We start from the raw sequence: 12,103 nt of genomic DNA, 5'->3' as shown, positions 1-12,103 counted from the left end.
AGGGGCATAGGTACTCCTAATTCAACTCACCACACCTGAAAAGCCTTGTGCTTTCAGGGATGAGGATTTTCTCCTATTTGTGAATATGGAGCCCCCACCCATGCCTCCCTATGCTTTAATACCTTCCCTACATCACAGGTAGTTGCCAGGAGGTAGGGAACAGCTGAATTTTCAGGTAAGAATCTCATGTTCTACTCTGGTCCTCTGTGTGAGGTATAAATAATCAAAAGTCCATCTGGGATGATCTTTTGAATGGTACAGAACAGCTACACTCCCCCCCCCAAGACGGTAATTATTTGGCTCAGAAGATGTCACTATACATGCAAAGACTTTTATTGAGAACATCATAAATGAGCACGGAGTATCTATATCACTCCCACCTTTCCTTTCCCTGCAAGCTCCTCTCATGACCCTATTCTAAATTCATGGTCTCGTTTTGTTAATTTTTTATAAATAATTATTGCTATTCTTTTACTTAAATTAGAAATTTGAGAGATGGACATGGAACTATGAGGAGCACACTAACTAGTTTATTATGGGGCAGAAGAGCGAGAGGGGGAGAAATGGAAGAAGAGAGCAGAGCAGAGAGTAAGAGAGAAGAGAAGGAGAGAGAGGTTGACCATAGGAAACAGAGACGGAGAGGAGAATAATGCTTCGGGTTTATAAGGGAGGGCTCGCTCATGCACAATGAGTGCATGCCCCATAATGAGTGATGTAGCCATGACATGGTCATGCAACACAGGGCCTTTAAGCTGCCTAGGTATCTGCCTGAACCTTTCATTCCCACCTTTACTTATTAAAAAGGTGGGGTGTTAGACATGGCAAGTTAGGGAATAAGGACATTAAGTTCTCAAAACTTATTTCCTGCTGATGTAGGGGTCATTGACCATCCTTGGGGGACCTGAGAAAGGTGGGATGCTGCCACGTCCTGGGTTAGCTGGGGTATCTGGTTGCTCCATTTCAGTACAGGCTGTATGGAACTCTGGCACCTCTTAGACCTCGCAAGATGTTGGCAGAGCAGAGGACAAAGTTAAGTTTAGGAATTTTTTTTCCTTAGGTCCTGGTACTTGAGGGGAGGATTGTAAGATGAGGGAGAGGTTCCCGAGGGGTCCCAAGATGAGGGAAGGGAGTCTGGGACCAGGGAAAGGTTGAATATTTATTTGGACTGAATCTGGCCTGTTTGTGTGGATCCAATTCGGCTCCCTGGAACTTACAAGAATCCTTAGAGTTTGTGGAAACATAAGTATTAGACACATTAGTAGCATATTCATGTTAGAAGCGACTTGGCTGAAAGCATTAACATTTTAAAATTGACAGATATTTTTTGGGACAATGAAAGGTTGAGGCATTATGCTGGCCTGCCCCTGTTACCTGGCAGAATCCACTTAGGCAGTACCCCATCAGCCCAGGGTTCCCTGGGAACTAAATCTGCACGCAGGTGTAGAGGACATCTTTAAAAGACAGACTTCTGCCCACTTTCTCTCTCTTCTCTTCTCTTCTCTTCTCTTCTCTTCTCTTCTCTTCTCTTCTCTTCTCTTCTCTTCTCTCTTCTCTTCTCTTCTCTTCTCTTCTCTTCTCTTCTCTTCTCTTCCTCCCTTCTCTTCACTAATTCTTCTCTCATACTTTCTGCTCGGCTCTCTTCTTCCATTTCTCTCTCTTTGCCTCTCGCTCATCTGCCATATAATAAACTGGTATGTGCTCTCCATAGTTCATCTCTTATCTCCTGTGTCTATTTCTAATTTAAGCAAAAGAATAATAATTATACTTAAGTATTTTTAATTAGTATTAATTATTGTTTAAATTACTATTTAATTAATTACAGTATTATGTAATTATATAATGCACAATTGCAAATATAATTATAATTAAATTATAAAATTATTACGATATATACTATATGTATTTGCAGGTCACTGAGTCCATTTAGCATTGCTTATATGTTGAGGTGTCTTAGACTAACCACTGGGAATTGGATATTTTATGCATGAACTCCTCCCTGGAAATAACCAATTCTCCCTTCCTCAGAAGCAATTGACCATTTATAGCTCTTCACCTAAGGATTGGTTCACGTGAACTGTTCCATGTTCATACAGTGATGTTGTCTAGTGTTTATATTGTGTAGGTATTATCTAGGAAGCCATATTGTTGAGTTTTCATGTAATCATATCTCCTGCCATGCCTAGGAAATACTATATAGCAACAGAGGTACTAGACCTCTGGCTCTTACAGTCTTGAGTTTGCCTGGGCCTTAAATAGAGTGTATTGCAGATGTATCAGTTTAGGTTGGGCACTTCACATCTCCTTATTCTCTTCATTTGAATTAGTTGTGGAACTCTGGAATAGTCTCCGTCTGCTTATGTGTTAAAATTATTTTGCTCTTGATCACTTTGGAAATCAGTATGGCGATTCCTCAGGAAAATGGGAATCAGTCTACCACAAGATCCAGCAATTCCACTCTTAGGCATATACCCAAAAGATGCACATTCATACAACAAGGACATCTGTTCAATGATGTTCATCGCAGCATTATTTGTAATAGCCAGAACCTGAAAACAACCTAGATGCCCCTCAACTGAATTTTTTTTTTTGTATTTACTGAAATTTGATTTGTGCCAGCCTCTGGTCTATTTTGAAGGAAGTTCCATATAGTGCTTAGTAGAATGTGTATTCTTTGGTGTGTGGGTAGAATATTACATAGATATATTAGATCCACTTGATGAAAGATACCATTTAATTCTGAAGACACCATTTACCTTTTTGTTCAGGCAACCTGTATATTAGGAAAAAGTGGAGTATTTAAATCACGTTCTGTTATTGAGTTGTGGTTAACCTGTGCCTTGAAGTCCAATGGTACACTTTTCATGAAATTGGGTGTGTCAGAGTTTTGTGCATATATGGATTTTGCTTCATTTTGTCTTTTTCTTTTTTTCTTTCCTTCTCTCTCTTTCTTTCATTTTTTTGGAAAGAGGATTTCAAGACAGGTTTCTCTGTGTAGCCCTGGCTGTTATGGAACTTAGCCCTTAGACCAGGTTGGCCTTGAACTCACAGAGATCTGCCTGCCTTTGCCTCCCTAGTGCTGGGGTAAAAGGCATTTGGCACCACCAACTTGGATTTGTTTCTTAATCCATTCAGCAAATATGCATCTTTTGATTGGAGTATTGAGGTAATTAGTTTATGAAGTTATTATTCTAAGGTGTATGTTTGTTGATCTCTTATTTTTCTTTTTGTAGTCTTAGTCCTATCTTGTGTCTCAAATTATAGTTTCATTTATTTTCCTTCTGTAGGATCTTGACTATGGTTATTTTTCTCCTTTGTCTGAAGTATTGTTCCATTATTCTCAATAGGAATGATTTGGTGAATCTGAATTCACTTAGACAGTTTTTTTTTTTTTTTGAAAAGAAAGTATATTTTATTGCAGTATAAAAGGGCAGGGAGGATAGCAGCTCTCCAGAGACAAAAAACACAAGTGTCTGTCCCACCCCTGGCAGTGGCTGGACCCAACAAGGATGGTCAGGCTCATTAGTAGGTGGCCCACATGCTCAGAGATGGGCAGGAAGAAGCAATTTAGTTATGCAAAGGAGGGTCACTTTTACCTTCAAAAGTGCAGCAGCCACCACAGTGCTCCACCCTCCTGAGCAGCAAGCAGATCACCCTAGAAGCAGCTCTCACCCACTCTAACCAGCCCCACTTACTGGTGGACTGGACCCACTTAGACAGTTTTTATATCACAAGAAGTTTTTCTTTCTCCTTCAAACATGTGTTGATAGTTTTGCTGGGTAGAGTATTCTGGGTTGGCATCTGTGGTCTTTTAAAATTTGGAGTACATTGCTCTAGGCTCTTCTGGCATTTCAAATTTCCCTCAGGGAGTCAGCTGGTATCTGATGGGTTTTTCTTTGTACATGTTGTGGAGTGTTTCTCTTGCAGCTTTGAACATCCTTTGTTCTGTATATTTAGAGTTTTTCAACAATGTGCCATTTAGAGTTCCTCTTTTAGTCCTTCCATGCATTCTGTGTGCTTCTTGTGTTTGTATGGCTGTGTCTCTCCTTAATTTAGGGATGATTTCTTCTATAATCGTATTGAAGGTCTGGCCTATACCATTGATCTAGAATTCTTCATCTCTGCTTACAATTCATAGACTTGGTCTTTTCATGACAACACAAATTTCCTGCATACTTCATGTGTGTGTATGTTAATTTATATTTTTTACCCGTGTGATCCAGTCCTTCTACTTTATATGTAAGTGCTGGTATTCTGTCCTCTACTTGATCAATTTTACTGAGAAGGGTTTTTCCTGATTTTTCTAATTAGATTATTGAATTTTCAATTCCATCCTCTTTTCTCCTTGGGTTTTCTTTTGTTTATTAATTTTATTTGTTTTCTTATCTTACATACCAACCACAATTCCCCGTCCCATTCCTTGTCCCACTCCCACCCCTGCAGTCTTCCCCCAGCTATCTCCCCCATCCATTCCTCAGAAAATGTCAGCTCTCCCATGGGGAGTCAACAAAGCCTGGCACATTAAGTTGAGGCAGGAACAAAAAAAAAGCATGCCCTTACAAAGTATTTGTACATGCACACAGAACATCTCATGTTCTGGAAGCTGCAGAGATTTTTGGACTGCTGAAAAACAAAACAAAACTCGAGGACTTAATTCAGACCCCCCAGTGCTCATGTAAAAAGCTGCATGTGGAAGTATAGGTCTATATCCCAGAGCTACAGGAGGGGTCAGCCAACTGAGGAGCCCAGGGCCAGTCAGATTATCAGGTCTACCTCTTGCATCCAAAGAGGCACATCTGCACACATGCAGGAATACATATTGTGTAACACACATTCATACAAACACACACTAGACAGCAGACAGTTTATTTGTAAGGACAACACCCATCATGAGGAAATATGACAGTCTTCATATCGCTTCTGCTATCTGGTATGTGCCTTCTCTGAACACTGCTTTCGAATCCTTTAGTACCTGGAGCTTTTTGATCCTATCAATTTGAATTTGTCTTGGTCTTTCATTTTTCTTGAGAGTGTAGCTACGAAGGTGTATGAAAAGGTATTATAGCTTTGTCTCTTTCCTCTCAACAATTGTCATTATTTTTCTTCCAGAAATTTAAAATGAATCCTGTTTGATAATTGTCCTGCAATTTTCCATATCCCTTAAATATCCTTGATTTGCTATGATTTTGCTATGTCTTTAAATTTTTTTTTCTTCCAACTTCCAGTTCGTTAATTTTGCTCTAGTCAGCTGTTCAATGGATGCAGTGTTTCTAGTCTATTTATAGAAGCTCTATTTGGGGATTTTTTAACATTTTTTTTACATCTGTTTATTTATTTTTTTAAATGTAGCTACATGTGCTTTCACCAGCTACTCATCATTTTATAGCTTTAATCATTTTACCACACATATTTTAAATTTCTTATGGGTAATTGTTTCATGGGAGACTCGTGTAGATTGGCTCTTTGTATAGTGTTGTAATTATTTTGCATTTCCAGTTCTTTTTCAGCAGGAAGTGGTATGGAGCATCACTGCAGTCCCTTTGAAGACCTGTCTCTGCAGGGAGCTCAGCAGGGCCTTTCATCAGGAACCCCAAGGTGTCTCTGACTGCCATGGAGAGATTTTCTTGGCTTGAGGTAGATACAATTTTGGTGGGCAGGTTAGCATTTTTAGATCTATTTTGTGTCTTCAATGTGAGTTAATTTAACTCCATCTTTCTGCAATTACACAATTGAATTGACAATACTCAAGGGTGTTTCTATTTTTCTTTTTCTACCCAAATTCCAGACCAAAGGAGGAGCTTTCTTCTTCTTCTTTTTTGTGGCTAACAATTAAATGGGTTTGTTTTATAATCCATTCTCTCCTTGAGCTTGCATCATTTTTAATTTTCCAGTTTTATAAGTGCAGGGACTCATTCTTATTCCAAAGTTGTCATTAAATCCCTATGCTTCAAAGACTTTACTACCTACACCTTCCTTCCCCTACCCCTCTTCCCAGCAAAGCATTCTTTTGGCTGCTTCCTGTGGTGCATTTTAGTTCCAGGCTACTTTTCTCTGCTCCCCAGGAATTTGTTTCATGGGGTTCTTTATGGATTAATATTTTATTTGTCTTGTTTTATCCAGAATATGTGCTTGATTATTTATAGGAAATTCCCAGGTCATTATAGCAATGAGCTCATCTAAAATTTACACATTCAATATATTTTTCTAAGATATATATATAATATATATATATATATATATATAATATTTCTAAGGAGATTCTAGAAAGGAATAGTACAATCCAGAATGATTTCCACAGAACATTAATATAAAATACAAATACTTCACTCTTTTGCTTTCCCTATGCTGTGTGACTATTTCCTTCATGTTGAACAGGACTGTCACCATATTGGATGAGATTAGCTATGATCACACACAGTAGACTCTTACAAGGTCAGGGTAGTTGTCATTCCCTCATGGAGAGAAGGAAAAATGACAAAATTCACCAGGTCCATTCCTGAGGCTACATAGGCAATAAAAATATTGCTGGGGAAGGAGAGATTTCAGTGGTATAGTTTCCTGTAAGTTGAACAAGAGACAGAGGTGCAGCTGTTGTGAGCTGTCACCCATGCTGGGTAAGGGTTTTCAGTGATACATATGCTCCATTTAACTGACCCCAGTAATCTTGTTTGTTCACCAACCTAGACTTGGATGGAATCTTTTCTTTGATCTGTCGTTTTTTGTCCATCCACAGTGACTAGATGTATACCACCCAGAAAATGTCTCAGCATACCTGACATTTATAGGTTCTTGAGAACGAGAAGAATTATCCCCCTCAGTACAGCCATGCCACTATGGATGACTGATTCTTATCTTCATATATAACACTGATAGGGAAATGCAGGGTAAGAGAGTAAGTGGAAGGAGCCAGTACTAGGCCTAAAGGTAGAACGATTCAGTGTGTAGTTACAGCTCAACTCATCTATGTACCCTCTTAATCAGTTCTTCACCATATGCCTCTTAAGTGACTGTTTCTTTGTCATTCTACTTTGCTCAGGTTTACTTACCCCCCTTGGTTAATTCCTCTATAATTCTAAGTCCTGATGTTTTCTACTCAAAGCTGAGCACAGAATACTTCCACAGCCTCAATAGACACATCTGGTTGCTAGAATATGCATCATTACCAATTCTTCCACATGCCTACATTATTGCTGTCCATTCTTTCTGCTACACTTTTCTAACTTATATTTTTCTTTATAATTCACCACAACAAAAGTTTTCTGATTTTCCTTCTGCTTTCTTGGTTTTTTTTTTTCTTTCTATGAATTAGCCAGAGCTCTGAATTTCCTGGAAATACCTTTTACATTATCTATCTATCTATCTATCTATCTATCTATCTATCTATCTATCTACCTACTTATCATCTTCTATCCAAAAAAATATATTTTTTTTTTGGCTTTGGGGTAAGAGGAACTTGTAATGTAGGGAAAAGTATCTATTTGGTTTTACATTTTATTTCCTCTCTGTCCCTTTTCAGCCAATCAAGCTGGTATTTAGACTATAGTTCTCCTTCATCAGAATGATTTGTGGTACACATCTGGGCTCAAATACCAATTCATTACTAAAAGTAGTTTTGTCAAGAAGTTTTTTTTTTTTTTTTTTTTTTTTTTTTTTTTTTTTTTTTTTGTAAGTGATTGAAGATAAGATGACATTACAATTGTGCAATATGGCCAGCCTGGGAAATATAAAAGGAAATAGGGCAAAATTGAGCGGCTTAACTCTGGGTGATGATTTCTGTCAGCTAATTAAAACCGTATTTTCATTCATTTCCCTTACTTGGTAAAATAGCTCTCTCATTTTTTAGAAGTTAATAATCAGCTATTGCATGAATTTCATTCACTCTTCACTGCTGGGCTGCTAATTTACAGGCTGGAAATACATCACAGATTTCCAGTGAGGTCTTGCAACTGCTCTTAGAAGCAAGCAATTCCTGGTCTCAGTCCTTGAGCCATGATTGTTCCATCTTTTAGAAACTCATTTTCCTTCATATTTTATGCCCAGTCCCTAGGCAATAACTTAACATCTGATGCTTAGTCATTACTTCAAACTCATCCTCCAAACATTTGCCTTTGGACCCAGACCTCTGTTTTGAGCACACCAATCAAAATGATTTTGTGTGCATGTAAGTTGCTCAAAACCCTTCAGCCATTTCTCATGTCTTAGAATTAAGGCCTCATCCTCCAAAATGTGTAAGATCTTTTGATATCTGGCCCAGTGATTTCCTGCACTCACAACCTTGCTGTGTAGAAACATGTCACCCCCTTTCAGTTTCGCAGACTTGCCTTGGTTTTTCCTGTTGCTGGAAAACTCTCTAGGCCCAACTTCCTCACTTTTTTCAAATGTTTTCTCAAATGCACTTTCTCAACAAATTACCCTGGATCTCTTCCTTTCTATTGTCCTTGACTTTGTTCCCTACATAATTCTCACATTTTGAGCTGGTAGATATTTCAATACATTCTTCTTGTGACTGTCTAAAATACTAGGGCCACAGGAGCAAATATTTCCAGTGTTGTTTGCTTGCAGAACTCCAGTTCATCAGAACAACATACTCACTCAACACAAACAACAGAAACACACAAATGACTGAATGAATCCAGCCACTTACTGCACTCAGGTGTTGGTGGGTGTTTCCCACTGTATTGGGAAGAGCTTTCCACTTGCTCTTTAATCTTACAATCCTGCTCTTCAAGACCCACCTGCACTTCAGAAAGATAATTCTTTAGTTCCTGATATGAGAAGCTGAAATTTTCTCTTTAAATCCAATCTTTACTTTTTGCTTGCACAACTTAGAAAAAGCCATTAAAGAACAAATAAATCATGTCTGGTGATGGTCCATGCCTTTAATCCCAACACTTAGAAGGTAGAGGGGAGTGGAACTCTGTGAGTTCCAGGCCAGTCTAGTCTACAGATTGAGTTCCAGAACAGCCAGGACTGTTACACAGAGAAACTCTGTATGGAAAAATAAAAATAACAACAAAAAAAGGAAAAAAAAGCCAACCCATGTTTCCTATCTCTTCTTTCCTATGTAATCACAAATCCCAGACAGCAATGATGTGGTTTCATAGGACAGAATGAGTATGATGCTCAGAGTGAGGATTTGTTTTCAAACAAACCCTAGTAATTCACTAATTACTGCTTTTAAGAAGGGGTTTGGACTTCAGGAAAATATCTTCTTGTCAAAACATTCAATAACATGGTATGATAACAGCATGATTTAGCATTCATTACAAACTGTGAAACAAGCTGTAGTTTATTTTAATATGATGGATTATATAGCTTTCAAAATGACTTCATGAATATCATCTTGATTTATTGGTGTTGGAAAGACTCAATATCATAACTCTCTAGTACATTTATTTTTTGTTTGTTTTAAAATATTTATTTCATTTTAAGTTGTGTGTGTGTGTGTGTGTGTGTGTGTGTGCATGCGCATGCATGTGCGTGCGTGTGTGTGTGTGTGTGTGTGTGTGTGTGTGTGTGTGTGTGTGTGTGTGTCCACATGTGAGTGTGAGTACCAGCTAGGGCTGTAAGAGAGCATTGGATACCTTGGAGTTACAGGTAACTGTGAGACACATCATGTCTCACATGCTGGGAATTGAACCCAGGTCCTCTAGAACTCTATTATGTTTTCTTAACCCCTAATCCATCTCTCTAGCCCCCTTTAGTACACTTCTAGGTTGAGGGTGCTAATAATAAACTTGTTCAGTTTTTCTTTTGTTTTAAATCTGCAACTATATAGATGTCACTACCAACTGGTAAAACAGCTTCCCCGAGAATGCGATTCTTCACCAACTATCTTGTTTCCTCTGAGCATTTTTTATGTTGCACTCTTCACTGCATTCTCATCTCCTTACTTCTGTTCACTTTTTTCTTTTCTTTTGTTTATTTATTTGGTTTCCCTTGGAAGAGACAAGCCCTTTCTCTCTTGTCACTTTCAAACATTTTTTGTGTCTTAGTTTTCAGCACTTCCTCTTGATGTGTCTTTTCAAGGAATATTTTGGATGCTCAACTACGTCAATTTTATTGAGTTCCCTGGATGTGTAATGTTTTCACCACAGTTTTGAACTTTCAGCTATTGCTTCTTGGAATTTCTTTCCTACTTCTGCTTTTCTTCTCTCAGTGTGGATGCTGATATACCTAAATGTGGTGCATATTTCCTACAGGATATGTTCATTTTTCTTGTTTTCTCTGAAATTTACATATCAGGAGATCAGCTTTTCTTATTTGGTATTCCGCCTCTTTAAATACATTTATTATATTCTTTAGAGATTTTCAAAAATTAGGTATTTTATTCCCTAACTCCAGAATTTCAAGTTTCTCTTAATTTCTAACCTCTTTATTATTCTCTATTTAGTACAAAGTGGCAATCATACCTTTCCATACTACTATAATTTTGTTTTTTATTAATTGAACATATTCATAGTGATTCCTTGAATTTTTCTTAAATATGACATCTATGTACTGGAAATAGCAGTCTCTGTGACCTTTTATAATAAACCCCATATGTGATTCATCATCATTTCTTCATGACTTTCATGATTTCTGAACAGACAATGAAAATCTCAAATAATATACAGCTGAAATTCCTAGTAGCCCTTAATACTGTTGAGCTTTTGCTAGTGTCTGCTTGTTTATTTGATTAGGGACAGACGAGACTATTTGTTTCATACAGTCCATCTATCCCACTCTTCTGCATCCTCCTTCACAACATCATCTTGTTTGGATGCCAGGAGGGCCCTTTCCATCTGTCTCTTTCCCTTTTTTCACTGACCACACACTGCCCTGAATCCCCTTTAAATACACCAACTCCCAGCTGGCTGCTGTTCCTTACAACCTTGCTGTGTTTGGTAGCTTCCTTGAAATGAATGTTTCCAAATTCTATAGAAATTGAAGTCAGTTTCTTCTGGAAGATAGTCATAGTTCTGTTTCCTGGCCTGTCTGATCACCTACTGGCCAAATCTGTGGGCCATTAGAAGGAGTGAGTGATCTAACCTCTCTTCCATGACATACCAACTTTATGAGCTAAGCCATTGATGAAGGTGGAACAGCAGGCTCATAATGCTTTTGCATTTCCAACAAGAATCTGCCTTACAATCCCTGTAAGAATAATAGAGGTCCAATTGTTTTTGGTAGAATTTATGGAAATTAGAGACTTCCTCCCAGGAATAGTAGGGGAGGAGGTAGGACTACATCTCAGTTGCTCTTTTTCTGAATGTAACATCGATAATCAATAGTAGATGTCAGGATGAGAAAATCTAAGACTCTGCCCTCTTCAAGAATATCATCCTCTCACAAGGAAGCTTCGGTAGAGAAGGTGGGCATCTCTTTTCTAGACTGCATCAAGCTGAAATACTGTTTCCATTGTTCTGTGTTGGAGGATTGAATTCAGGTACAACAGCCTCTTGTTCACTTACCAAGTTTTAGTAGATATTCTTGAATAATTTTGATTTGCTAATATTACCTTTAGTATGTTTTCTATAGGCTTATATAGCCCATCTCATCTACATAATGTTCATCAGACAGTTGAAAGATCTTCATCGTGTCACCCATCATAATCACATTTTGAGAAAATATAACTTTGCTTACTTTTCTTGAACACATAGGTACTATAACTAAGGGAAACTGGCAAACCAAACCACAACAACAACAACAAAAAAACACAAACAAATAACAACAAAAACCAGGACTCAAAATCTAAAGAAAAAAATGTGCCGTTAAAAATGACTCAGACACTTTAAGTCAGGAACTGATGCTGATGATTAAAGCTGGCGTTCCATCCATGAAGGATGAGGATAAAGGGAATATGGAATCCTATGTAATAATGCACATTGCAAGGGGAGAAGGGAAATTCCCCATATCAATAGGTACTTTTCCTCATGACTTGTGTTCCTGATGACTTGTGTTCGTTTGGCCAGAACACTCTAGGTCTAGTTTACTTTTCCTATACTGTTAGTTCCCAGAGTTGTCTGTAAACTAGCCATGTCTGCTCCATCTAAGAGATACAAAAGTGGGAACTTCCACAGGTGAGGCCTCAAAGTATTCTTTAGTAAACTATTTAGGTGATTAT

The 12,103-nt window shown here is 38.0% G+C and overlaps 1 long non-coding RNA gene across 1 annotated transcript in view; it reads left to right on the top strand.

The window, feature by feature from the left end:
• LOC118239077 overlaps positions 1-12,103 on the top strand; it is a 51,707-nt gene that overhangs the window by 21,361 nt on the left and 18,243 nt on the right. Inside the window, exon 3 of the long non-coding RNA XR_004770549.1 lies at positions 5,494-5,631. This is a non-coding gene — a long non-coding RNA (uncharacterized LOC118239077). The remainder of the gene's footprint in view (positions 1-5,493; positions 5,632-12,103) is intronic.

The sequence above is a fragment of the Cricetulus griseus genome, chromosome 6, assembly GCF_003668045.3.
Source record: "Cricetulus griseus strain 17A/GY chromosome 6, alternate assembly CriGri-PICRH-1.0, whole genome shotgun sequence".
Lineage (NCBI taxonomy): Eukaryota > Metazoa > Chordata > Mammalia > Rodentia > Cricetidae > Cricetulus > Cricetulus griseus.
Note: the sequence above shows the minus strand (reverse complement) of the source record. Positions and strands in the feature narration are given on the sequence as shown.